Genomic DNA, 25,667 nt, shown 5'->3' with positions numbered 1-25,667 from the left:
GAATCGTAAGATCACAGAATATCCTGAGCTGAAAGACACCCACAAGGATCACTGAGCCCAGCTCCTGACCCTGCAAAGGACACCCCCAAAAATCACACCACTTGCCTGAAAACGCTGTCCAGGTGCTTCTTGAACTTCTTACATTGAATGCAACCTTAACTGGAGAAACTGATAGGTTTTTACTCAAGTCCAATATTTGTATTTCAGTGAAAATACTGGAAAAACTGTAAAAGGCTTTTTAAAAAGCCTTTTAGATTACAGCTTTTATCAAGACCTGTAAAAGATGTCCCTCCAGCTTCATTCTTAAGGAGGTTAAGAGTTGACTTGGTCACATTTCTGTATCTCTACAGAAATGTCCTTCCTGGGAGGATACAGCCTTTCCATGTAGGAGAAAAATACATTGAAATAGGTGAAGGTCAGTCTAAAGTGAACTTCTGGAGAAATTCTGACCAGAAATAAAGAAGAGATGTTTTAATAGTGAGAGAAATTAATGACTGGAACAACTTCCCCAGAGATTTCTTGATTCTTTGTCACCTGCTTTTTTTTAAATCCCAAGGGAGAGGGTTTTTTCTAAAAAGTTTGGATTCACTTAAAGGGAAACTGCAGACATTTTATCACCCAGCTCTGCTGTCTGGTAAAGATCAGGGTGTTTGACTTGGATAAAGATGCAGATTTTAAACCAGAGGGGATTGACAAGCTAGAAATTGCACTGGGTACCCAAGGAATCAGCACGTGTGAAGAGGTGGAGATGTTTGCACGGCTCTTGTCTGATGTCAGAGCTGTTTTGCTCACTTGGACACAGAATCTTGAGTTCATGCAGACCTGGACTTGAGTTTTCTTGTGCAGATAAGAATGTGAAACCAACTCTGTGTTGCCTTTCAAATGTGTAAAGGCAGATTTCTCTTTTGGAGGGAAGTAACACCAATTAACACAAATAAATGAGGTGCAGTTCAAAGGCAGGAAAGAGCAAAGGAGCCAACAGAGCAAGGAAGGTTTATTTCCTGTTACCTTTATCTGCAAATCAGAATCAGAAATTTCATAAAGTATGTTGGATTTTCATAAGACACAGAAAGTAAAAAAAAAAAAATCTCAATTTTCTGCTTCAGCTTTTAGCCTGGGCAGCCAGGAGTAGTAAAATCCCCTTCTGCTGTGGCCCCAGTGTGCAGATTGCAGGGTATTGTGCAGATAAGGTGTCAGGCAGGATGACTCACTCATCAGCCAGTGCGTAGGATCCTGAATGCACAAACAACTGAGAGTCCCACAAGGCCTCCTCGAGATGGAGATTTAAAAGTCAGTTTATTTCCATGTAAAGTATTCTCAGACTGTAAAAATAGTCCTATACCTGGTCTCTGTGGAGCTTTTCAGAAATCCAGCTGGGCTAACTAACGTCATCTAAAAGTGATTTACTCAAAGTTTTCACCCTGATGGCCAAATTGCTTTGAACTTGTAAAGTCATTAGGAGATGTGGGGTGGGAACTCCACCACCACAGCCAGCATTGCTCCATTTGGCTGTGGAAATTATTGTTACTTTTTAAAAAGAGCAAATATTTTACCTATTTGTACGGTTGTCATAACATTGTAGGAGATCAGAAAGTGGTTAGTGTGGGGGAGAAGCTGAATCTGGGTATTCAAGAAGAAATCTCCCATCAAGAAAAATGAAGCCTGCTTTTAAATTATTCTGGAATCTTAGTTATGGCAATGAACCTGAACAAAACCAACCATGATTATTATTCTGTTCAGCGAGATGACAGCTTACCAGTGAAATCATTTAAAGTTTCCAAAAATCAGCTGGAATGGTGTCTCCAAGGAACATGTAAGAATTTTACAACTGATTTCACACAGCAAAAGATGTGGGATTTTGAAATTGATACAGGGAATTGTTTGACAGAAATGGCTGAGGATAACCCACGTCCTGCAAGGCTCAGTTTCCCAAAAGTCATGGAAATTTGCAGCATCATCTGGAATGAGCAAGGTGCTTGATACTGGAGGTGTTTGAGCTGTCTTAGCAAGCCCATGAATCTTTTTTGACCCAAATGGCATCTGCAGTGGCCCCACTGCCTGAACTTGGGTGGTGTTTGCAGTTAGCATCGAGCCCCAAAGACATCAGAGAAAGGCTGAAAGTCTCAGCCAAATCAAGGATAATGAAAATTTTACAGCACTGAAAGAACGACATGGATTTAACCCATTTGAGCACTTCAAAATAAAAAGGTCTTCTTGGTAGTGCCTGTTTTTGGGGGAGCTGAAAGTTCTGTGTTATTGCACAGCTCCTTATATTTAAGGGTTGGACAAGAAACAGAAAAGACAAGATGATGGATGGAATTCTGAAGGTCTGGAAATCCTTCAGAAATTCTGACTCCCATGGAGATGGGATTTTACCTCTGGCATCCTAGACAAAAAACCTGATTTTATCATGAAAATCTCTAGCAAGCACTTTACAAATGTCTGATTTTGAGGCATTGTTTTACTCAAAAAAGATGTGTCTTCCACTGAATTCTCAAGTGCAGAGGTCTTCAGGGTCTTTTCTACTTTCCCCACAAACTTGGTGATTCACCAGGCAGGGCCTTTTAGGGATGGCAGGATTGAGATGTGAGATTTGTTCACTTCAAGAAAATGCTCCTCTCCCTCTGCTTAGAGGGAGAAACATTTTCCTTCTGTTTGGTGGTAGAGAACTAAAATATATTTTGTATTCATGTTGCATCAATGGGAACTATCGAAGCGTGGCAGGTTGTTTTTAGGAAGGCTGAGTGGGTAATTTTAGAATTGTCTGTCTAAAAATACACCAGTATATTTGAGACACCAAAAAATCTTGGCAGGATTCACAAATAGAGCATTTAACCCTCGAGACCCTCTTCCTAAGATGAAAAGGCTCTGAAGAAAGGCTGCCCTGGCTGTGAGATATCTGTGGCTGAAGCCCCCGCTCCCCATCCCCTGTGCTGCTGAGGGGGAGGAGGGAAAGAATTTGGGAATGAAGACGTCAGTTCATTTGCTGCACCTCAAGATGAAGCCTTGCAGTGAATTCAGACCACGCTTGCTCCACCACAAGGTTCTGAAGGGTTTCTGCAAAGCCCTGCAGTGGTTTCTGTGTTATATAAAAGCCACGTCCTACATGTGCCTTCCTATTTCCATAGGCTGGAAGGGCTTTACAGAGTTCCTTCCCATTCTGTGGCACCCAGACATGTTTCTGCTCACCCTTCCATCCCTGCCTGTCCCTGCTGTTGCAGGTGAAGGGTCTTCCTTTGGGTCTTTTCAGGTCTCTTTGCTTCTCCTTCTCCCAGGCTCTCCTGTCCTGCAGGTCTCAGTCTCATGTCCTGAAGGGCCGTGCTGCTGGAAAAGCCATTTTTACAACCCCACGACATTACTGCATTCATCTTCTTTGGGATAATCATGAACTGTGGACTCATTTGCAGCCCTGGATGCAGTCCAGGCTGTTGCTTGATGAACTCCCACCCCTTTGATGCTGAATGGTTCCCTCAGGAGTTGATGTTCCCACTTAGCCACAGCGCCTGCATTTTTGTGCCGTCACAGGATGCTCCAGCAGCCAGCCAGCTTTGCTTTGGCTCAGCACCGTGTTTGCAGCAAGTCAGAGGGATCTCGGGGCAGAGGCAATCTGCTTCTTCTTTCCTCAGCCCTTCTGAGGTTTCTTTCCCCTCCTGAGAGGATGAGGCCTCCTTATCTGATTTTTTTTATCAGGTAAAGTTTCCAACAGGTCGCTGTACAGTGACAGAGAAATGGTTCACTGGTGGCTTTGCATACAATAAAACTCAAGCCAGTTTTTGGTTCTTGAACTCAGGGTTGCAGACCAAATATTCAAAGGTAGAGAGGAAGAGGATTTACCCCAGTTTACCATTCTTACACCTTGGAAATCGAATGATCTTACCAGCTTTCTGGAAATAGTTAGGAAATAGCATGAGAAGGGAATTTAGTTGACATTTGTGGGGGGATTTTAATGCAGCTGGAAACAACCTGCCAAAAGACAACTGAGTGTGAGAGAGCTGGGGGATGTGATACTCCACACAGAGCAGTGATTATCATATCTCTGACAGAAAGTATTAAACAGTCGTTCAGAATATCCATGGGTGAGGGATTCCCAGTTATTTTTCAGAAGTGCAGTAATTGATCATCAATCTTGTAATTATTTTAATTGGAGAAAATTACATGCCTGGCACCTCTCGGCATTACACCTGCCACAACCTGTTAGGAGTTCTGGGGTCTGACTCCAAGGCTGCTTCATCTAAATCAAGAGCATTCAAAAACATCACTGCATCATGTCAGACCTCCCTATTTTATGGGTATGACTCCAGCTTTAGTGTACTCTGCTCCCGAGAGAGACTCAGCCTCATATTTTCTCTTCTAGCCTGCTGATGAAATTTGAAGTTTAGAAGAAAATAATTTAAAAACACAGAGTAGAGGCTCTGTGTGAAGCAGACGACAATTCCAAGGCTGGAGAGAGCTCCTGCTAGCACAAGACAACAGTGAGATGCACATGGGGGGCTTGTGAGAATTGGAGTGGGTTCTTCCTTCAGAGAGGACATAAAGCAGAATCTCCCTCTTCCGTGTAGTCACATAATTAAAAAGTATAAGAGGTCATAATATATATGAGATGGCTCTCCTTCCATAAAATCTTATTAAACTTGGCTTATAGGGCTGAGAGTTGTAGGAGGAGTTTCTGTCAGTGTTATTTTCATCCACAACTGAACTTCTACATGTTTTTTCCTAGTGTCTAATCCAGGTAACCCAGAGGCATTAATTCCAGAGACATGCAGGATTAGTGGATACACTCATTTTCCCTAACACATCTTCAGTTTTTGTTTTTTTTTTTTTTTTTTTTTTCTGCAGTTGGATATTCCACTTGTGTATATATTAAAAAAAACCCCACCAAAACCAAAGCACAAAAACCTCTGTATTATCTCTTAATTTTCACAAGTTACATGCCACTATTACAACTCAGAAAACACAGCCAAGAAAATTTTTGTCCCCAGGAAGCTTGAGGTCACAGAATCTTAGAATCATTAAGGCTGGAAAAGACCTTTAAGATCATCAAGTCCAACTGTCAGCCCAGCACCATGACCATGTTCATCATTAAATAATGTCCTCAAGTGCCACACCCACACAGGTTTTGAACACTTTCAGGGATGGTGACTCAACCACTTCCTTGTGCAGTCTGTTTTCAATATTTAATAACTCTCTCTAAGAAAAAACGTTACCAAATATCCAATCTAAACCTCCCCTGGCCCAGCCTGAGCTGTTCCCTCTCCTCCTGTCCCTGTTCCCTGGGAGCAGAGCCCGACCCCCCTGGCTGTCCCCTCCTGGCAGGGAGTTGTGCAGAGCCAGAAGGGCCCCCCGAGCCTCCTTTTCTCCAGGCTGAGCCCCTTTCCAGCTCCCTCAGCAGCTCCTGGGGCTCCAGACCCTTCCCCAATGTCCTTTTTGTCACAAGCAGCCCAGAAGTGTCCCCAGCACTGGAGGTGCCCCAACAGTGCCAGCACAGGGGACGGGCACTGCCCAGGCCCTGCTGCCACCCCAGAGCTGCCACAAGCCAGGTGCCAGTGGCCTTCCTGACCATCTGGGCACACCTGGGCTCATGTTCAACCACATAAAATGTTTTAAGGATATTCCCAGGACCTTTGCATGGTTTGCTGTGCGTGGTTGTCATTACTAGGACTGTCTTGAGAAGATTGTGGGAAACCCACTGGGGTGGAAAATCATCAGGATGCAGAAGCACCTCTAGAAATGGGCAGGGTGAGAACATCATTATTCCCGTGTTAACACCAGAGCTGTAAAAATGTGCCATCAATCTGCTGAAGAAACAGAGAAGATTAAAACAAAAACAATAAAATAGTGTTTGCTATGAAGCACAGCAGGAGAAAGGGAGGCTGAAAGTCTTACCATGTAATTATAGACTCAGAGATAATTTTAAGCCAGGAAGGGGGTGTGCACACAGATCTATTAATGTGCAAATAAAGCCTTGTACAGAAGCATTTTTGACCATAAATGAAGAGCCATTAGTAGACCTGCAGATACAAATTTTCCTCATATCTTCTGGGATAAAGGGGCAAGTAGGACTTGTAGATAATGAAGTGCTGAAAGGAGTGTGAGGAAAGCAAAGGTTCAGGAAGAAGGAGATGCAGGGGGAAACTCAGATGTCTTCTCTGGAGCTTTCACCTTTGTCTTTCCAGCTTCCCTCTCTCTTGCCATCACACTCTGCTCAGTTTTTTATCTCTGTAAGGTCTGGGTGGAACAGATTGGAAAGAGAGTAGGATTAGACTGGATATTAGAAAGAATTTGTTTACTGTGAGGCTTGTGAGGCACAGGGTGCCCAGAGAAGTTTTGGATTGCCCATCCCTGGAAGCGTCCAAGGCCAGGTTGGACAGGGCTCAGAGCAACCTGGGACAGTGGAAGGTGTCCCTGCCCATGGCAGGGGGTTGGAAATTGATGGTCTTAAAGGTCCTTTCCAACCCAAACCTTTCCATAATTCTGTGATTTCGTCTCTCCAGGAAGGACAGGACATTGTGGAAAACAACCCATCAGCTCCTGCTCTGAGGTAAAGCAAGACTTGATTTTTTGGTTGGCTTGACCATGGAGATTGATGGATGTGTTAATGTGGACATCAGACTCATTATCTCAGTTCTTGTGTTCTTTAATCATCTGAACAAGGATACTCTTGATGTTTTGTAGAAATATCATCTTTTCCTGTTAGGACACAGCGATATTGAAAATCATCCCCGTGGGCAACACTGCTACAGTGAACCGTAAAAACCCAGACATTGTTTTCAGATGGAAAGGGCAAGGATTTTTATTACTGCCTACACATCATGTCTCCCTAGATTTTTTAAAAAGAAAATAACCATTCCATGCAATACATTTCTCTATAAACCAGGCAGAAAGATCACTTCATCTGGGAATGGGATGTGCAGGGAAGCAGTCATCCAAGTGGATGACTACGGAACCCGTACTCTCAGCAAATGTGTGTCCTTTAAATGTCGTGCTTCTCTCCCTTTTGCACTCAGTCCCTTCACACTCAAAGATTTTTTGTGATTAAGGTCAGGAGTCACCTGGAGCCACCTATTGCAGAACAAAGGCAGGAGGAGGAATTTCACCCTTTTAAGGAGCTAAATTGTTGAGCTACATCAACATTGTTCTAGAAAACCAACTTGCCTTGATAAAAAGACTTAAGTGACCTTGTTATGTCCTGTGGTAAACTGGCATCATGTTTTGCAACTTTGGAAGGCAAAAATGAGAGTTTTGATCTTCCATCTGAATTTGCTCAGCTTTTCTGGCATGCATCCAACCCTGCTGTGAATTTTCTGATAAATGGAAGTGTGCAGTCGGATCAGAAATCTGTACTCAGCTTGGCCAAAGACCTGGCATCAGGAAGGCTTCCAGCTTTTTTCTGGATAAATTAAATTGAACTTGTATACTCTCTCATATCCATGAACTCAAATGACATTTGTACAGCTAGAGAAATGCGTATTAAATTACACAGTAGCTATTGCAGCACATTCAGTCTTACCTAGAACATGTCTTTACCATCATGCTTTTCCTCAAATTGGGGAAATTCTAATTTCTCAGCCAGCATCCTGGCAATCCAAAGGTGATCTGTCACTGTATCCTCACTGCTATTCCCAATTTTATGTACAGCACAGGCATAAAGGAATTGTATCTCCAAGTTTGGCATTAATACCTCTTGAAATGAGACACACACAGAGCCCTTATGAGTTTGCACAGAATCTTATCAGTTCTGCTGCTCAGTGTTGCATAAAATATTAGCAGTTCTGCTGTGCAGTTTTGCTATAAAATATGCTGTATATTGCTATAGAAAATCAAGAGGAAACTAATAGTTTTTTTCTGGTCCTTGCTCTGAGATATGATTACTTTCTGTTTTTGTTTTTAGAAAGTTAAAATTTAGTCCGAAAGTTGAAACCACAGATCAATAACATGTGAGATGTCTCCTGCCTTGTCTTCCACCACTGCAAGCTTGTGCTTTGAAATATTCCCCAATTCCCTGATCTCACCTGCTTTGGAGAGAAGTCATTTTTCACCAATAACTCCAGCACCGAGTGACCCCAGGGCAGTGAACAGCACATGCAGGGTTGTTGGTACCATGCAGAGCTGTTGGTAAAACCTTGGCTGTGCTTAGGGCAAGGAGCAATCTGGCAATTCACAGTGAAAATGGGGTCCTAAACCCAGACATTAATGTAATTGCTCCATAAATGATTAATGTCTAAATTCCTCCTCCACCCTCTCCAGACCCTTCAGTATAGGGGGATAACAGGAGCTCAGGCACATCTTTTTTGGTTGACATAATGGGAAGATAATTCTGACCTCACCTGGCTGCTTTCAGAGCAAAGCCTTTTCACTGCTGTGTGTGATCTTGTGATTTCTGGAATGAAAAATGCAGAAAAACTTTTCAGGAGTTAGACTTTGAGAGACTTGTTTCACTTAAAACCAAATGACATCTCACTTCTTATAACTAAATGCAAAAGAAACCTCATAATGATATGGAAAAGTTAAATAGACCCCCAAAGCTGACTGTTCTGGGTTTCTATTTGTCTCCATTCCTGCACAGAGTGGAAGTAAAATAAATTTTGCTTTTTAACACAACTATTTCCATGACATCATCTGAAAGATTATGAGTTAGTCACAGATCAGATTTCTGATTCCAAGACTTTTAAATATGCTCAAGAAGTTTTCAGTCACTCCAGCATTGGGCCCACTTTCTGGAGCAAAGAAATCAGGCGCCAAACCATCTGTTAAAGCTTCTGTGAGTAAAGAAAGAAAACTAATTGGAAACTCTTCATTCCTATGACACTTAAATTGATTATTTTTCCACAGAATACTTGACTTCAATGCACAAGCTGGCAAGTTTTCTACCTTGCCCTCCCAGAGATCAGGACAGCACACCACCAGGTGAGAACAAAAGGTTGAGCTCTCAGAAAAGTGAATTGCCATGATTTTTTCCATGGTTATTTCCTGATAAGGTGGATATTTTTGTTCCAGAGCCACGACTAAAGTAAAATTATTTTCAAACTCTGGTGTTTCTCAAAGACTTTTACAAAGAAGGCCCTTTTCAACCCAAACTATTCTATGTTTCCATTATTCTGTGATTCTATGATTCTGGGACAAGGGGTCATTGTTAGTTAATTTTCTATACACAAATGCATTTCACTAAGACACATAAATAAAATTTTAACCCATTACTTTCCTCAGATGCAGAATAAATACTATTAAAGAAGTTGGGCTGATTGCAAATAAATAGCAAACCTCAAGCAATAATCAGTGATTCTTCAATTCTGCCTAATATGATTCTTTTTTTCCCCAGGAAAACCCAGACTGCCAGTTCAGAGATTCCTGCATGAAGGAGAATGTAATTGCTTTTGGTGTGTGCTTGTGCTAGTGATTCAATCTGCTCAGAGAAAAAACAAATATATATTATCACATTGGACTTTTCCTAGCTTCAGCTTCCCATTCATTACTACTTTGTGGAATAGCAGATAAAACCAAAGCCTGATTCACATCTGTGTGTGAGGGAATCCAGAGCCAGCAAATCCTAGCAGCCACATGATAAAGGAGAATTAAAGTTTCTTTTCCAGCCTTAGTCACCTGACCTTGGTCAGATTTACAAAGGTTAATTTACTCTGTCACATACATCTCTTGACAATGTTGTTGTTCTTCCCCTTCGGAAAGCTTGGAAAGGGAATTCCATCTTCTTAATGTTTTTATTAAGATAAAACACTGCAAATGGATAATCTTTATCTGTCAGTGAACTGCATATTTATTTGGACAGGTCTCACTTTTTTGATAGGTTTGTGAGAAGTTTCCAAGGAAAATGCCCTGCTTTTTGTGCTAAAGGTAATTCATGTTTTCATCTCCTTGTCCTCTTTGAAATGCACTGCAGAAATCTCTGTCAAGGATCAAGACTTCAACAAACTGAATGTGGAACCTGAAATCACTCAAACCAACACAAAGGCCATGTGTACATTTAATTTTTATGGCAGGGGCCAATGGAAGATCCAAGAGGGGCTGAAAATCTAGGGAATTACTGAATGTATCTTATCCTAAGATGACTTCACACCTCTTTTTATGCAACTGCTCCATGGGGAGCAAGGCATCCCTCAAAATGATCTTCAAGAAAAACCCTGGATCCTGGATGTTTCCTTCTCCCCTCCCCCTGAAACCAGTAAAGATATTTAACCCAAAGTCATTCTTTTAGGTTTTTTTTCCCTAATAAATTTTTTTCCCTAATAAATTGCAGCTCCAGCAGCCCCAAGAGCATTGAGCAATGTGGAAATGGCACTCGGGGAATCGTGTTGGGCCACGACACTCCATGGTTCCCCCATAAGGTCTTCCCATTATCTGGGGATTGTTCTCACGCCGTACAAGCGGCAAACTTGAAGCCACATCTGCTTTGCTGACCTTGTCTGAGGAGTGGACATTGTTTGCATGTTCTCTGAGTTGGAACACTCTGTGTAGCTCCTGCACTGAGCTGGGGAGGAAACATTTTTCCCTGTTTCCTGTGTCCTCTGTGAACTTTTCCATTGTGAAATATGTGCTGTATTGTAGGTTTTGTTGTTTTGTTGTTTTTATTTTGGTTTTTTTTTTTTTTTTCCCTCAAGGAATTGACTGGAAATCGATATTTTCCATCTGATACGCTCATTTAAAATTCACCCACAGGAACTCTGTGGTTTTTCAGCTGGTATGGGGACTTTAATAAAAAAACAAACCCAATTCAAAACATGATGGAAAGGGAGGAGATTTGGGATCAGCCATAATCACTGTTCATTGGATAACATATCATTTTTGCCATTGAAATGCCTCCTGCAAAAGGCTGTGGATGCCTCACTTTGAAACAAACTGACGGCTGTAGAAAGCTTAAAAGCAAAATATATATTTTTTTTTTAAGCAGAGCAGGTTCTAAGTGACAAATGCACACCTCCAGCCTGTCACATTTCTAACACTCAGATGCTGTTGTGCCAGCAAGTTAGACATGCACTTGCTAAAAGGCAAGCCTACCATGGGAAAATTGTCATCTAAATAGAGGAAGCAGGCAAAAATTGGGTGAACTCAGCCATTTCTTCCAGTTTTACAAAAGCCTCATTCCAGAAGTTAAAACCACCAAAAGTTAGAGGCGCTCAATAAGATTTATCTCATTTAATGAAATGTCTTTATGTAAGACACTGGATCTGATAGAGTCTTTGAGAGGCCAAATGAGGACGGAGAGAGGGAAACCTCCAGCCAGCAGCAGTGCTTCACCTGGCTTGGGATACCACCAGTCATACCTTGGAGAGCATTTTTCTGCTCAATCCTTAGGTTAGGTGACAGTCTTTGACAGAAGGTCACTTTAAAAGGGGATTAATGGATGGCATGAACAGCAAAGAGTCACAATAGCTAACCCTGACTCCTCAGCTGGTCCCTTCAGCCTCAAGAAAAACATGGTTTCAAAGGAGATACTCAAGGTCTGACAGACTGGAAGACATCAGTACACCCCATCCCTGAAAGTGTTCCAAGCCAGGCTGGATGGGGCTTGGGGCAACCTGGTCCAGTGGAAGGTGTTGTTGCCCATGGCAGGGGGTGGAATGAGATGATTGATAAGGTTCCTTTCAACCCAGGCCATTCTGTGATTCTGTGATTCTGTGATTCTGTGATTCTGTGATTCTGTGATTCTGTGATTCTCTCTCTCATTCTCTGTGTCTTAAACTTTTGCCTTTCCACAGATTTGTTGTGTGGCTCTTGCACACCAGGATATACTATCTAGGCCACCTCAGAAGAGGTGCATTAAGCACATTTTTGCCTTTGAAAGAATGAAACAGGCTCTGTCTGCTGTCTTGGGGTGCAGCAGAGAGAGGAGATAATTGCTGCTGCCTTTCAAGCGTATCCTGGGAAGCCAAGAGCCTTCCACATCCTCTCTGTGGAAGTTCAAACTCCCCTACAAGGCTCCACTAATGGCTTTGGCAGCAGGCAGCCTACGTGTTGGGGAGGCAGGGGAGAGCATTCTTTGTCCATTGTGCTGAAACCGAGTCTTTATGCAGCAAATCTGGGATTAAATCTTCTCTGGATCAAAGCGGGGTGGCAGGAAGGCCATCTGCAAGCCAAAGGAATTGGGCTGTCTCCTGAAATGTGGAGGTTGGCTTCCAGTTCCTGTTCCAAGAGCTATTTATACCTTTTTATCTGGTAACTTTTACAGAATTGATTATGTGATTATGATTACACAGTGTCCTTCCTCTGCTCCACAAATAGGTGGGAAACCAGGAGCTAAGATATCGGCCCGTCCATGTTGGAGAGGCAAAAGTTGGAGCCAACCTGGAGCTGAGACTCCAATTCTGTCTCCAAGAAATCTGTTGGATTTTCCATCTAGCAACATTTGCTGGAATAAACCCAAGCTGCACTTAGAAGCTGGAAGAGGTCACGTGGACATGAGCTGCAGGAACAAGTTTCTTTCCAAAGTAAACCCCTATGGAATGAAACTTGAGTTCCAAGACGTCATGGGAATATCTTATACAGCAAACTCTTGTGGAGTGGGAGACATGGAGATGTTGGGAGGACATCTCCCATGCCTTTGTGACATGGATCTGCAGTCTCAAGGCTGTTGGATACACCACTTCTCCCTTATGTTCCAGAACATTCCATTTCTCCTTCACTTATCACATCAATGGAAGTTAAACACCCATCAAACAACAGTATCAGAGCAACACTCAACAGATCATCTCTTGATCAAATCAAGCTTTCCATGAGTTAATCTCAATACCTAAAGCTCTTAAACAAAGTTAAACTGGAAAAAAAAAAAAAAAAAAAGAAATAAAATTTATGGACATTGAGATTCTGCTTTCTGGGAGAAACCAAACCAAACCAAACCAGACCAGTTTTGGGAAAGTTTTATTAACAGTTTCATAGGTCTAAAATGTTTGCTAAGGTTTTGTGTGAAGCATGCTCAAAGCCAAGCTTTAAAATGTATTAATTATTGATTTTATTCTGATTTTAGAGTCTTAGCTGAGATCCAAGGAAACTTCCACACAAGATCAGCAGTGTGTATATATGGAAGGCACCTCTACCTTTGGGGGACTCGGAAAGGGTCCCAAAACCACATGGAAGAACTGGACAATTATTTCCCTTGAAAGGGGAATGGCTGGGGTGCTGTGGAGGAAAACTGAGGTGGAAGAAACCATCTCATCTCAGTGTGATGCTTGAAGAGCAAGGACCTGCTCAGGCTGTGTTAAAGTTTAACAAATGGGACCTGGGCATGCCCCTAAAGACCCTTTCCATAGGAAAATAAAAATGTTGGAGTTAGGTAGTAGGCTCAGGAGAATAGCAGCTGTCATCCAACATAAATTTAAGGGCAAAAAAATCTGAATTTCTTACTAAGAATTGAATTTCTTTCTTACTTATATACAGAGGAGCATAGAGCAGCGAGGCTGGAGAGAAAACATAAATTTTATTTCCAGAACAACTGTAGGCAGCATCAGGGTTGTATTTAGAATTATTTATTCTTTTGAGCGCATAAAGATGATTTTTATCTCAGATGTATTATGAGAATATTACTGGCTGTATAAAACACAGTGTCTAGGGGACTGTTAGCTTACTTATATGGAGATTACGGTTTATCTTCAAATCCTAGTTCTTTGTGTCCTTAAAATTGTAAAGTGGATCATGTCCATCCCTATCATAAATGAAACAGGCTTGCATAAACAGCTTTAGATTAAAGGAGCCTCTTTAATAGCACTTGTCAGAGTTTAGTCACAAATCAGAATTATTTGTTCCCATAAAAACTTTGTCAATTAACCGCAGAAAAAAAAGAGACGTATTTGAAAGTGTGAGAACTACGAAGTACCACTTCCAATTGTGAATTTATGCTGATCTCAATGTGAAAGCAGGAAAAAAGCATCTTATCAGAAAAATGTCCTTGATTTTCACACATATGTGTGCGGAGTTACTTTTCTCTCACGCCAGAAAGACGACGACTCCACGCTGAGGATGCGAATGCTTGCTCAGATGGAAAAGCCAAAAATCACCAGGGAAACAAACAAACAAACAAACAAACAAACAAACTGGCAGGAAGCCACAGGGATTGTTTACTGTGTCCTCTTTTGGGAGGTGTGACAGGCCTGTCCCCTTTCCAAGGGATTCCTCCACTGCTGGCGCTCCGGCTCCCTGCAGACACAGCTTCACCCAGCAGGGTTTTGTTGAGCCCCGGGGCAAACGGATTCTTGAGCTTAAGATTTTTGTTCATGTTTGACTTCATGACGTCCTCCCCAGTGACAGGAGCATAGTTTTACCAATTAAAGTAAGCTCTGGAAGCCAGGAAGTGGGAAGGACTTGTTGTCCCCATGGTTCTCCCAGTCCCTGCTGAGGTATAACGATGTCAAACATAGCTGTGGTGCTGTGGCTCCCAAGGGGTGACTATTTAAACAGCTGCAGGCTCCTGGGAAAGGCCATCCATAAAACTCATCTGCCACCATCTGACCAGAAATGCTCAGAGCTGGCTGCCCACAGCCAGTGTGGGGTCTGGATGGGGCTCTGGGCAGCCAGGTCACGTGGAAAGTTCCCAGCCCATTGCAGGGGGGTTTGATTGAGATGGTCCTTAAGGTCCCTTCCCACCCAAACCATTCTATGATTCTACCTTGGATAGAATATCTCCATATAATATCAATTAAGATAATATCAATTAAGATAATAAGTGCTGACCAGGTAAGACACACCCCCAAAAATTGCTGTTTTCTGCATGGCAGGTCTGTTTAGTCCCCATGAAGATCAGACTACAAACATCATCCATACTACACCTGCCCCTAAATGTCCACTTTACAGACCAGGCCTGAGCTGGAGAAATAAATTTAATTTATATTTTCCCTCTATAGTTATATATTGTTTTTCCCCAGACCTTTTGTCATAAAATGTGACCATTCCCTGGTCAAGACCTGCTTGGTGCTGTGCTGCATGTCACAAACTATGCAGGATGCTCAAAGTCTCCCTGAGCATAGGAGCTGTCAGAAAAGGGCTTGTTATCCTAATTGCTGGATTGAGGAAATCCCAACTCTTCTCATCCCATCTAAAGTGGATTCACACCATGGTGGTAATCTGTGGATCACTGCCTGGTTCACAAATCCAAATAGTAGTAATAAAAATTGGCACTTTCTAAATTCAGCCACCAAGCTTTTATTATCTGTCCTCAGCTTGTCTAATGACAATAGACACCCATTATAAATAAATATTCTGCTTGGGTTTTGCAGCAGAGATGTATTTTTGAGAAAAAATGGATCCTCTGAAGGCTGAAGCTGCCCTGCCACTTATTTGAGGCAGCAGCTCAGACATGACGGAACACCTTTATAAATGTCCTTTCTGACAGATTAGTACAACTTACTGTCAAATTAATTTTTCTCTGTCATTAGCATTGGCCCATCCATGTGCTAGCAAAGTTAAAACTGAACATGTGTAGAAGAATATTTTCTTTTAAAATAAATGGAGGTATATGAGCTATTTGCACAGCCCTATTCCACAGAGCACCATACTCAGATATGGTAAAGTTTGGGTCATGGCAGTGTCTGAATACACCTTGTAGACAGATCAAGCACTGCTTCATAAATTTCAGAAAGTCTGTGTCTATTGAGTGTCCTCACTTATTTCTAATATTTCCAAAAAACTGGAGCACAAGAGCCCATCCTGCTGGGCAAGGTAATAACAGCAAATAACCTGGACCTCCAGAATAATAAATAGATATCCTTCATGTGGGAGATTTTATAGAGAAAGGGAAGAGTTTTTTCCAAGTCTAGGAAGGGAAAAAGCCCTCAAGGAAAGTTTGGAGGATAAGTTGCAATATTACCAAAGTATCCATCGGATCCCTTCCACATTTCAATTAGTTCATGCTGAGCCAGAGTCCAGTGCTCTTTCCTGAATACATAGTTTAGCACACCAAGAGCTAAAAATTCATCTCAGCAGATAACTTAGGGCTAATACCAACACAAAATAACTCTTTGGCATTTCAAAAAAAGCAGCCTGAGGCAAAATGCCATTCCCTCTTTCCCCTCTCTTTTAGTCAGTGAAAATGCAAGTCATTCTGTTCATCAGGATCCACAAAGAACCAACATATCCCCTGGGCCAGAGGTTTTCCACCACTTCCAGCCTACAATGGATAATTCAAGCGAGAACTTCTTGGTAGGAGATTATTCAGAACACCTACATTTTCAGATCCCTCCCACTACCTTCTGCTCTTTGAGGGTCACCACAAAAATCTCAACTCAGCCTTGTTTCACAGTCAAAAAAACATCCCCAGAGACACAAGAATCAGGATGAGCACAGGAATTAAAAATGCAGGTGCTTCTGCCTCCAGATCATGGGTTTGATCTTTGCAGCTCCTTTCACATCACCATCTTTTGCATAGATACCGGGATTTCCTGGGTTTTACTCATGAAATTCCCATCATTTTGCACCTGTCTCAGCAAGCCCTGCATCACACTTTCCTGGTCACAAGAGCCAAAGGCTCCACTTGGATTTGTGACTCATGGACCAGCTGTGGCTGCTGCCTGTGATGGAGCGGGAAAACCCTTTCCATCTTTACTGGCATTTTAAGGGGAAAAAACACTTAAAAGAACGTGGGACCCAGGAGACCTGCTCCACCTGTATGTTCATGCCCTGTCTCCTCCTCCATTGTGTGACCCCTTGCCAAATGTACCCCAAATCACCACTGAACTCAAATTTGTCTCTGGCATAGGGAGATGCAAGGCTTGAGTGGCCTTGCTGGGTCACACCATTAAATAAATCAAAGCAGGCGCGATGTTTGAAGCCATATTTACCGAAGGGATTTAAACCAACCCACAAATCCTGTATAATTTGCCTTTTTCACCAATAGGTGGTGCCAATAATTTATGCATTCCCACATGCTGGGCAAAGGACTTGGAGCAGATCATTTATCTGTGCTGGCTGCGAGCAGAACATCTGGAGGGAAGAGTTTTCACCCAGGAAACTGCTGGGAAAGGGAATTTTGTTGAAGTAACTATGTCACAGAGGTGGCAAATGGTGAGGAGAAAACCTCATGGTTTAAGACAAGAGTCATACAACTGAAGTAGAATATTCTTCCTTTGCATAATTCAGAACAAAAAATTAAGCTCTTCTTGGCAATTCAGGCATCAATATGTACATTACAGCACAGTTCTTCAGATATGAATCAGCCCTAGCCCTTCCTTTTACACTCAGTCAACAGTGGTGTGTCAGGGAAGGCAGGAAGAGACACCAAGACGGAATCTATTGATTCATTGAAAGAAAAAAAACTATCAAAAAACATCCCTTTGACAAAGCTTTTTACATTAAAACCCACAGCTGGCATTTCTGTTGGCACACAGATCAATTTTAGCAGAACAACAAAATGCCAAGGCTTGCTTCTTCAGCTTTGATATCAAATTCCACATTTAAAATAATTGATATTATTGTATTTTGGTTATTTGTTATTTGGGGATTTTTATTTTTGCATTTTGCTGGGTTAAATTCTTCTTGACCCCTTCCCATTATCATTTTGTGATCTTGGATTAATGTTATAGTGGAATGAAATGTCACTAATTCCATAAAAGGTAGGATAACCTTTGGAAAACATTTAAGCAACTTATCTATATATATATTTTTAAATTTCTAGATTTAAAGCCAACATATTAGATATTTTTTGGGAGAAGGAAAGACTGGATGATGCCAGCAGAAGTCTGAGTGCCAGAAAGCAGATTCTAGAAGCCAAATCCTTAACTTTAACTTTAAGTCTAGTTGGTTTTGAAAGAGTATCATTATAGCTCACCATGAATAAATTGAAAAAAGTATTTTTAAAATTATATTGTTCCCTGGCAGGAAGAGGCAAAATCTCAATAGTTTCTTTACCAATACTTGTGTGCATCACAAAAAACAACAACAACAACAACAACAACAAAAAAAATTCAATGACTTTTTCCCTCCCAAATGGAAATCATCCTCCATAAACCTCTGACTTTTTAAATTTTGAAATCCTGGGGGTTTTTGCTGTCATCTCACAGAAGAATTCTCTTTGTGTCTTTACTGCTGTTAATCAAAATTCAGTGTCCTTATTCTTGTGCTGAGTGTGGAGGGGCCTGGAAAACTGTAATCTATGTCCTGACCAAATTGTATTTACTGTCTCAGTGCCTCAAATGTCAAACCTGCAAAAAAAACCCCACCAGCTTCTTCTGCTGTTGTTAATTTACTACTAAAATAAGTTTTCCTGCTCCCCATGGCTGAGCCACAGTGTTCCAGACAGCTTTTGCCAGGTATTTTCATGTCAAATTCACAGAAGATCTAATTTTTGAAGTGAAATTGTCCATTCCCACTGAAGGGAAACAGCCACCAGTGCAAGAGTGTTTATCCACTGAGGCAAAGGCTCTAAATTCTTGGACAATTCAAAACCAGGATGGGATACAAGTGGAAGCACCGATGATTAAATGATGATTAAATGATTGCAATGATGATTAAATCAGTATATCACTTGTTTCTGACAGTAATAAATAGAAACCTGTAGGTGCCTGATCCATGTTATAAATATTTATTACCAGTTTTGAGATGTATCAGAGGAGAGGTTCTTCAGGTGGTCACATCTCAGGGTCATTGTTTGGCTTCTCTAGTCCTAAAGTCCCTGAAGTTAATCCATGCCCAAAAATCATCAGTTCAGCATCAACCTCCTCATGCTCCTGTGGCCCTACAGCCACATAAAATTTCCAAAATGAAGGCTGTAGCAGCAGCCTCACCGTGCTTTAAATTGAAAGTGAATTAATTGAAATGGAGCCTTTGAACTGAGAACTTAACAGAGTTTCCCTTGCACACAGCCACAAGTCTGGCCCAGAGGTCATTGCTTTAATTAATTTTGGCTTCAGTGCATGGCACTAACGTGGTGCCCTTTCACATGTTTACCTTTATTTTTAACTTATACAGGAAAATACTGATAGTTCTTTTAAATGTCAATTTGATTTGACCACAAGAGAAAATCATCTGAGTTAATATTGAATTATTTCTTTTGGGTAGATTTAGTGAGGTTACAGCTGCCTCACCATTTCTTCAAATATTGATCTCTCTGCAGCTCCCAGAGGAGCTGTCCAGAGAAAATCAATGGGCTTCAAGTGAGGAAAGGAAGAAGAGGCTGAAGAGGCAGTTTTCACATATGTAAATTGACCCCGTTTTTTTTTTTTTGCCAGAATGAAGAAAATCAGAGTAAAATTAAAGTCCATAGGAACATATATAACAAAAATCAAATTAATCTCTCTAGCTCCTGCAGCAAACAATCTGTAAGAGGCTCATGGAAGAAGGAGGGAAGTCCTTATAAACGTGATTTAATTTCTTTCACAGAAAAACATGGATCATGCATCATAAAAGTAGTAAAATATATGCACAAGGAATAACTTTTGCATCTCTAAATTTAATAACTCAGTACCAGCTCTGTGATCTTTATCTGGAGCAACCAGAAGATGCAGAGTATCAGTCCCTCATATTTTACCACCTCAGGGACTTTACACGGAGCAATAATGAGCTGTTGACATGAGACAACACTAGAATCCAGTTTTCAAAGTCACCCTGAAGTTGTATTTGTCCAGAGCTGAGCTCTTCATTTGTCTGGGTTCTGTTTTCTCTTCCAGCTAATGAGATGTGCCAGCTGCCTTCAGAAAGCCTCAGGCATCCCAATCCCTGCCCTGAGCAGCCCAACAAATCCTGCCTTCAGTGGCTGCCTTGTGACTTCCAGCTGTCCTTGAGTTTCTGCCTGAAACATCCACTAAAAGTTTTCTGGTTTGCTCTTAAAAATAAGTCATTTATATAATAAAAGTCTCTCCCAAACCTAGGAACTCGTACTCTAGTACTTGTTGCTATCATGTCCCACCTCCTTTGACCTGACAGGCTGAATCCACACCTTTTTCCAGTGGTAAAGACTGGGAGGCATTGCAGGAGTAAGTCACAAGTTTTTTGCTGTCTCACCCTGGAATACCCGAGGCCATCATCCTGTTGTACCAAGCTATTTATTTTCTTCTGTGGGTGAATGTGTTTTGATCAGTTAAAGTTGTTGCTGAGATCTACAGACCAAAACAGCATTTAAGAAATGGTCCTGTAAACAAGGATTATGTCTGTGTGAGCACATCCACGAAATATTATCACTTCCATTTTTCAAACCCTTACAAGTGCCCAGCTCTGCTTTATCACGATTATCAGGAGTGTGAACACTTCTCTCTCCATCACTTATCTGAGGAGCAGGTGCATGAATCCCTGTCTCCCATCAAGCAGTTATTTTCTATCCCTTGTCTTTTCAATCTAAGCTGCAAGAAAGTGCTGGAAAATATCTACATGTTGGCTCAGAGCTTTTCAATTAAACATCCAGCGGGATAAAGATGGAATTTTCACCTGCAGGACAGCAGTGCAGAGCAGTGTGCTGTGATTCTCTGGTAGATCACAGAATCATTTGGGTTGGAAAAGAATTTTAAGATCATCAAGCCTGTTTCCCCAGCACTGCCAAGGCCACCCCTAACCCACATCCCAAAGTGTCTTTTAAACCCCTCCAGGGATGGGGACTCCACCACTGCCCTGTGCAGCTGTTCCAGGGCTGGACAGCCCTTTCCATAAAGAAATTTTCCCTGACAGACAATCTAAACATGCCCTGGCACAACATGAGGCCATTTCCTCTTGTTGTGTGTTAGATTGGAGTGTGATGTACTTAAAATTAGATCTTCTTCAGCAAACACAACCATGCTGGGGAGCCATGAAATATAAATCTAACTGGGCATCACACATCTAATTGGACATTCTAATGCTGGTTTATCCTTAGACTAAGACCAGGATTAGGCTTTGTATTGGAAAAAAATCCCACAGAATGTGATATCGTTAGAAGTGAGATAAAAAAGCTTTCCTCGTCCTTATTTCAGGAACACAACCAATGCTCACACTCCCTTTATCTATCTGGGAAAAAAAATCCAACCAAACAGCTAAAACCATTCTAAGTGGAAGAGTTGTTTTAAATTATGAAAGAAATTACAGTGAAAAAGGGACTGTTTTAGGACCCCTGAGAAAAGAGGTGGTTTTAAAGGTAAGTATACTCATTGCTCAAAGAGCAGCATCTCTCACTGTAGGGCAAAGAAAACCATCCCAGGATTTGTTTCCCTAGAAAGTGGAAATGTGCAGGAGAATAAACCAGATGTGAAATCCTAGAAAGACAATGCACATTTTGTGCTGGTCCCGTACACTCTGTTCTCAGTTTATGGAAGCAAAACGAGACCTCATTAAAAGGTCAGCCTGGAAAGAGAGGAAACAGGCCAGTTCTCAGGAGATATTTTTGTCAAATTTCCAAGAATCCAGACTCAGCCTGGTCTGAGAAAGGGCTCTATTCAATATAATAAACTTCCAGAAAAGAACTGTTGGGTGAGAACTATGTCACTAAAGATATTTGTTGCTCTGCACATCACAGTTGCTCTACCACCCTGCCAGACTTCACTCCTTCAGCACTCGCAGGTACTTACCCCAGTATTTCTGTTTCTCAGCCAAACTGCCACATTCTCCTGATTGGATTATTCTTCTTTCTTCCATTAAAATATTATCATTTATTTAGGAAAGCTGCCACTCATCACTCTTTCAAACACAAAGAGTCTTTGCACTGAAGAGTTCATGCTTTTGTGGGCATTGTCTAAGCAGGAGACAGGAGAGAGCCAAGTCCATGCCTGATTCCTCTCCACTGGCTCCTGGATTTGCTGAGGAGCAGAAGTTTTATGCCTTTGGAAGGAACATTTAGCAATTAAGCACCATCTCCTGTGAGAGACTGAATGGTTGATGTTTCCATGGCTTCAACAATGCTGACATTGAAAACTGCAAGGAAAGAGCGGCTCATCTGTGACCGCTGAAGCCACCCCTCCCCAAATACACCTCCTAACTGGAATTTGGGCTGTGACAGGAACTGGGGACAAGATAAAGGGGTTATTGTTGTCCCATCCCAGGGCTAGGGAGAAGAATCAATCCAGAAGTGATACTGGAAGAGAGAGTGGGATGCTGATGGCTCAAACCATGAGAGGAATCTGCAGAGTACGGGAGGGTGAGCACAGCCCAGCTCAGCCACACCGGTGATGGATGAGATCAGGAAAGAGGGGAACCCTGTGAGGCAGGAACTGTCTCCTTGTCCTTGTCAGTGAACCCTGCTGTGGTAACTGCCCTGCCTGGGAGCTCCTGGGACATTCACAGGTGGCCTGAAGGTGCTCACTCTGCTGATGGGTCACCCTGACCATGACTGAAGGTGCTCACTCTGCTGATGGGCCACCCTGACCATGACTGAAGGTGCTCACTCTGCTGATGGGCCACCCTGGCCATGACTGAAGGTGCTCACTCTGCTGATGGGCCACCCTGACCATGACTGAAGGTGCTCACTCTGCTGATGGGCCACCCTGGCCATGACTGAAGGTGCTCACTCTGCTGATGGGTCACCCTGACCATGACTGAAGGTGCTCACTCTGCTGATGGGCCACCATGGCCATGACTGAAGGTGTTCACTCTGCTGATGGGCCACCATGGCCATGACTGAAGGTGCTCACTCTGCTGATGGGCCACCATGGCCATGACTGAAGGTGCTCACTCTGCTGATGGGCCTCCATGGCCATGACAGACCCAGCTGCACTCATGTAATGGGCAGCTGTATAGAATTAGAAGGCATCAAATTCTCCCAAAGTGTCCCCTGACCCACAACATTCCATCATCCAGGTGTTCCTGACCCACAGCATTCCATCATCCAGGTGTTCCTGACCCACAGCATTCCATCATCCAGGTGTCCTTGATCACCAACACAACTTTACCCAGCTGAAGCTCCCCGCCCCAGGGGTGGTACCTGGGTGTTTCTGCCTGAACCTGAGTGAATATAAACCAAATTCAGCCTCTGATGGGTTTGGTCTATGACCAATAGACAGTGGAATTGCACTAAGTCTCATTATAGAGCCTGTGGGTGGTAAGATCTTTTTCTTATACATTTTTTCAAGTGATGTTTTTATGCTTTTATGTTGTCTTTAACTATAGATAATAACAACCAAAATGGCTCCATAGCAGTTTTCCTGTGCAACCAAATTGTTCTACAATGAACCCTGCATGTGTGTATTTACAAATACTGGTCATTCAGTGTCATTTCTCTAATCTACTCTAAGGGATTTATTAACAAGAACCTCAGTTAATAATTCTAGGGTAGGTTGTAATACCTCTCACAGAGTGAGATTTCTACAATAAAGTTAAAGCACAGTATCTTAGTATGTGATGTACATAAGCAAAGATCAGGTTTTCTGAGGTTGGTAGACAGCTGGAAATGCAAATAGAACACATTTCCGAAAGTCCCTGAGCTCCTTAATTGTGTGATACTGGTCACATGCTGTAAGAATGAGTTAAATACTACAAAATCACATGGAGCTAAACAACGTAAGTGTTCTCCTGAGGGAGATAGTCATCTCTCATCCTAACTGCTTCACACTAAGCTGTGAGAGCAGAGTGGAAAATGAGAGCAGGATATCTCGGTCTGAGATCAGTGCAGAGCTCATGGACTTGAAGGATTTTTTTCTGTTGGAGTAAAAGAGAGAGATAATATATACACCCTTGGCTGAGAAAAATACTGAAATGTGGAATGAGACAGATCAATGAGAGAACCAAAAAAGGAACAATCCACCTAAACCTCAGGAAATAACACCAGCTGAGGCAGGGAGAAAGCTTGGTGACACAGGTCCCTTCAAGCATCAACATCTCAGATCAGAAATCTCTGTTTTAAAATGCCAGGTTCCTCTTAGCAAATTCAAATTACAGAGCAGAAACAGAGTTCATGGGAAGACAAAACTCCCTTTAAAGGTTTAAATGAAGGAAGTGACACAGATTACTGTTTTTATGCCCTGGTAAAATCTGTGCTGCTGCAGTTGAGAAGCAGGAGTGAAATGTTAACTCCTCACTTTTCTTCCAGGGAGGAGACATGGAACAGGAATCTGAAAGGTCAAGGCCTGGCAAAAGGTATCTATGGAACAGGGCAGTGCCTTGTGCATCCCCATTGCTTCTCACCCCAGAATTCCCAGGAGGTGCAAGTGGCTCCTTGCAGCTCTCTGGAGAGCTCTGCTGGGCACGGGGAGAGCTGGATCTTCTTGGCCTGTCTTAACCTGTGACTGCATTGGGCCAATTTGTTATTAGATACCAGAGTTAATGCTCGTGTTCAGCAAGGAAAAGATGAGAACCTTCTGGAATGAGTGCAGAGGAGGCCATGAAGATGCTGTGAGTGCTGTTGAGACAGGCTGAGAAGGTTTGTGGTGTTCATCTTGGAGCAGGGAAGGGTCTGGTGAGACCTCCTGAGTCTTTTCCAATACCTAAAGGGGATGAGGAAAGATGAGGATGGAATTTTAGCAGGGTCTACTGCAGTAGGACAAGGGTTTTAAACTAAAAGGGGTTAACTCTTGTCTGTTATCAGATAAGATATAAGGAAGAAATTTTTAAACAATGAGATGATGAAACACTGGCATAGGCTGCCCAGAGAGGTGGTGGCTGCCCCCCACTTGGAAATATTCAAGGTCAGCTTGGACAGGGCTTTGAGCAACCTGATCTAGTTGAAGTTATCCCTGCCCATGACAGAAAACTTGGACCAGACCACCTTGAATGGACCCTTTCAACCCAAAGCATTTATAATCCTATATTAAAAAAACAAAACACCCAAGAACGTTGAAGCTTTGTCACATAGTTGCTTGCAAACCATTCCTGAAGCTGATTTTGAGGTGATGGAAGTGGGTGAGGCACAATCTCACAGGGCAAAATGAGCAGAGCTCTCTGTAGAGCAGCTGTTTGGAATCTGGTTTAGACCCTTTTAAGAAACCTCATTTCCTTGGTGTGGCTTGAAGCTTTTTCTAGCAAGTGAAACAGGGTAACACCCTAAGCTCTCCTTTACTGCAGAGACCACCCTGGAGAGTCAATGTGCTGCCATTCAGAGCACAATCCTTGCTACAGACAAAGAGAACTCTGCTCAGCAAGTTACTGCCTCGAGTTTGAGTACAAATTTAATTTGAAAATTAAAGCCCCCCTGGTGTAATTTTGGGGGCTGCTACCCACACTGAGAAGCAAGCATGGCTAAGCAGGTATCTGAGCGGAGTTGTGATGCTCACATTGATTTTCTGTGGGGTATCCTTCAGCTTTTCTGCTCTGCTGAAGTAGATTGGTCTCATTGCCCCACTTCACCTTTCCTTCCAAGCATCTTATACCACCCTGCACTGATGAAGAGATCCTTAAACTCTCACAGAATGGTTTGTGGTGGAAGAAATCTAAGAGACCACCCAGTTCCAACCACACCTGCCAAGGGCAGGGACACCTTCCACTATCCCAGGCTGCTCTAAACCCAGTCCAACCTGGCCTTGGACCCTTCCAGGGATAGCCACAGTTTTTCTGGGCAGTCTGTGCCAGAGACCCCCACCCTCACAGGGAAGACTTTTTTTCTGCACATTTAATCTAAATCCCTTTTTGTTTAAAATAATTCCCCCTCCTTCTATTTGCCAGTATAAAAAGCCTCTCTCCCTGTTTTTTATAGGTCCTCTTAAGGAACTGAGATGCCACAACAAGATCTCCCTGGAACATTTCTCTTCTCCAGGCTGAACATCCCCAGCTCTCAGCCTGTCTCTGTCTCTTGCACAACAGAGCTGGGCTGTGTGGTCAGGGTACATTTAACAGCCTGAGGTGGGCTA

Source organism: Poecile atricapillus, chromosome 4 (assembly GCF_030490865.1).
Source record: "Poecile atricapillus isolate bPoeAtr1 chromosome 4, bPoeAtr1.hap1, whole genome shotgun sequence".
Classification (NCBI taxonomy): domain Eukaryota; kingdom Metazoa; phylum Chordata; class Aves; order Passeriformes; family Paridae; genus Poecile; species Poecile atricapillus.
The sequence above is the reverse complement of the archived record's forward strand: the minus strand, read 5'-3'. Positions refer to the sequence as shown.